This window comes from Nematolebias whitei, chromosome 15 (genome assembly GCF_014905685.2).
Source record: "Nematolebias whitei isolate Nwh7 chromosome 15, NemWhi1, whole genome shotgun sequence".
Classification (NCBI taxonomy): Eukaryota; Metazoa; Chordata; class Actinopteri; order Cyprinodontiformes; family Rivulidae; genus Nematolebias; species Nematolebias whitei.
In genome coordinates, this window is record NC_056512.1 from 22,223,442 (window position 1) to 22,227,239 (window position 3,798).

Below are 3,798 nucleotides of genomic sequence, written 5' to 3' on the forward strand. Positions count from 1 at the left end.
CACTGTCTTGACGTGAAATCAGAATAAACTTTGATCATTTTAGGTTTGTTAGGATTACCAAAATTTTTCAAATGGCAAAATACCAGAGAGTAATAAAAATTGCCTTAAAAAAACTCACTCTCATTATTCTGGTATTTTGCAAATATATAAAAAAAAAATTGGTAATCCTAATTGACCTAAAACGGGAAAAGTTTATTCTGATTTCACGTCAGACAGTGTGAAAAAAAATGCACGTGTCTTTTTAAATAGTGTATGTAAACTTCTGGTTTCAACTGTATGTTCCCTGACATTGCATTAAAATGGGGAGAATTACAAGAAAACCTTATCATGTTAACAAATATTGACAGCATCACACCAAAGAGAAGGTTGATAATTTATAAAAGTATTTTTTATTGTAAAATAAGAAGGTTATTGTTGGTAGGGTGAGCCTCAGTTGCAGAAAAACTGTTTTGCTCTGGAAAACAGAATTGGATTATGACAGTTAATGATAGTTTACCTCATTGTGATGAGTATAGACATCCTGTGCCACAAGGAGGTGGATTCATAAAAATGTGTGCGTGTTAAAAACTGACCGTAAAAACCATTTTGTGAAAAAGCTCATCCTCCTCTTTGACCCTCCTGCTGAGGAGTCAGGGATGCCGACGTCGTGTTCTGCTGCACACTTCTGACAGCGCTCCTCTTCCTCTCTCAGAGCCTCCTTCTCCTTACTTTTTCCCTTCCAGAAGGTGACCAAGCGTCTCTTGACTCCCTCCCTCCGTTTATCACGGCGGAGCCACTTCTCTCTCTTCTGTCTCTCCCTCTGAGCGCGCCTCATTACGTAGTCGTCGTCAGAGTTGGCTTCAGAGGCAAAAAGAGTAGGAGAGAAGAGCAATGAGCTGATCTTCCCTACAAAATAAAAAAGACAAGAGGATAGAAGATTAGCACATGAAAACAGTGTGTGAGTGAACATGTGCAATTTAATGTAAACTTATAAACTCGTGCAGTTTGTTTGCACTCAGAGTGTGTGTTAGACATGACTCTCGGCTACTACCACAGTGGAATTTGAGCTAATATTTGTCAAGCTGACCGGGTTATAGCCATTTACATGTTTGCTAAGGTTGATTAGATGTGGCAGCCATCTTGAATAAAGTTGGCTCCAAAAGTTCATGACTTGTAGCTGTACAGCCAATAATTATTTACTGAAAGTTTCACTACAATCTGTCTCGTGAGGTGAGATTTTGCTAACAGACGAACACACACGGGCCTTTTGGAGGCGGCGATACTGAGGTGTTTACGTTGTCGATGTTCTTACTGTGGTAGACCTCGTCCCCCTCCTGTCGCTCTCTCTTGTAGGTTGTAGAGATCTTCTTTTTGCAGAGATCCTGCAGTAATCCGTCCAGCCTGTTGAGAAACCTTCTGCTGACGCTTTTCTCTCTCGCCGTTCCTCCAACTTTTTTCAGAGATTCTTCTAACTTGTGTTCAAAATCAGGAAGCCCCCGCAGGTTTTTGCCCAGTTTCTTCTTTAGGTGGGATTCTTGCTGATCCTCACTGCCTCCTGGCTCTTCTCTGGACTCTTTCAGCAGCATCTCAGTGCAGGTTTCATCCTCAGATGCTCCTTCTTTCTTTTTTAGTTCTGCCACAACAGCAGGTGGTGGGACTGTCATGTCTGACAGCTGGATGATGTTGGAGGTGGAAGGTGCAGAGACCGGAGCGTGTCTCTTGTCCTCTTCCAGGAGACTGGATCTCCGGTCAGGACAGTGTGGGAGCTGAATGGCATCAGGACGAAAGATGCTGTCTTCAAAAACTGTAATCGTCTTTATGATCATTCTCTTGATTGAAAGATTTTTAGTTTTTTTCTGTAAAACATAAAAAAAGATCAATTCAGTCAAACTTTTCTGTCATAATTGCTAAAGATGAAGTATATTTTCAGTAGAAAAATAAAACATTGAACTTGCAGCAGAGTAGGAAATACCCAGACTCTTGCTGGAAAATGAAAATATTGCTAAAATAAGCAAAACCTTCTTTTTAAAAATTCATATTCATTCAACCTTTATTTACACAGATAAATCACATTGACTCAAAGTCTCATTTACAAGTGCGACCTGTTTAGGCAGAGAAAAAGTAATGAAAGTGACACATGTCGGATTTTAGAGACCAAAAAAAAATCCTATCAAACTCTCACTCCTTGGCTGCGGAGAGGGAGCCTGAGATTGAAAAAAACACCCCGCACATAGGCGCGTAGTGACGCAGACATCCCGCAGGGGAGGAGAGACCACACATACGGTAGTTCCACATTTACGCAGTTTTCTTTAAGCATTATTCAACTTTTATAGTCCTTTGTTCTCCACTTTTTGAGTAAACCTTTTTATTGAATGTTAAATTACTGCCATAGTGTTTTTGTTCTGTTGATATAAAGTGAATCATTATGACAGAAGAGGGTCAACATTTGAGTCTGACTAAATTGAAGACTTTATTTTTTCTTTATTTTGGACAACAGATAATTATTTTTTAAACTCTTAATTCAAATCTAAACATTAATGTAGGTTTGATTTATTATTCGTTGTTACGGTAAAAGAATGTATTTTTCTGTGCACTGTACACGTGTCAGTCTTCTGTTTCTATTTAAAAATCTAAAATGAAAAGTTGTTTTAAATCACTGCTGTAACAGACTGGTTTTATATTTTCTTATTGCTATACCAGAGACTGTGTGAAGTCGGCGTTGACTGGACGTGATGGAAACATCTATATTTAGATGTCTTCTGCACCATCCCAATTTATAGATTATTTTATTCATATTATTCAGTGCCATTATTCATAGATGCACTCTAGAAAAAGTAAACAATAAATATACAAATGAATTAAAATAAACCCACTAAAGAAGTAAATCGTGAAACAAATATGAGCTATGTGGCTATTGTACGCAGAAAAACATTTTTTATGGTTTATGGTTGTATTTTTTTAAATTCTTTTTTATTTTCTTAATTTTTTGTCTGCCATCATAACGTTTGGTTTTATGTATCACACATAATTCATAAAAGTTTACAAGCTTTTAAAACTAAACACTTTTTTTATATTCTCCGATTATGTTATTAATGAAAAAGTCCAAATATATGAGCGGGTGAATGAAAACATGATATAACTTCATTAATTTATACAAAACTTTGTGCCAAACGTGGTCGTGTTACAGTATTTGTTTAGAAAGAAGAAACTGTTGCAAATGAAGAGGTTAAATTTTCATTCTTGATGTGTGCAAACATATATTTTAGACTTACTTTTAATCATTGTGTTAAAGATTAGCTGGAGATTTTAATGTAAAAGTTATAATTAGCTCAAGTGAAAACTTTAAAATTTCATTTGCTGTTTTTATGTTTTCAGCATCAGAAAATAAAAGTTTTTACCTTTTGGAGGAAACGTTCCAGACTAACGTCGTCCCCGTCCAGGTTCTGCAGCGTCCGCACGATTCGTGCATGAACTCGAAAACAAACGGACTCTCAGGAAAGGAAGTCACAAACAAATAAAAACATGTAGATTTTATACAATTTGTCATGGAAACGTAAACATTACATTTAACTAAATATCTTAACAATATTTTGAAAATAATTGAGAAAAAGTTCTGTTTTCGTTTAAAAAAAAACACCTATTAATTATTTAAGAATTCAAATGTGCTCAATCTAACATGTATCAAAGATTAAGATGTTTTATTGTAATTATTATTATTATTTCTCTTGCACATCAGAAAAGAAACAGAAAGTTTTCTTGGAACAAAACTGAACTTTTGAAGAAATTGTAATGATTTGAATCAGTCCAGTTAATCAATCT

At 35.9% G+C, this 3,798-nt stretch overlaps 1 protein-coding gene across 1 annotated transcript in view; it reads right to left on the reverse strand.

Moving 5' to 3' along the window:
• The window catches only part of LOC119422128 (ankyrin repeat and fibronectin type-III domain-containing protein 1-like), a 40,738-nt gene that overhangs the window by 6,081 nt on the left and 30,859 nt on the right, over positions 1-3,798 (reverse strand). The gene's annotated exons all lie outside the window — the stretch shown is intronic.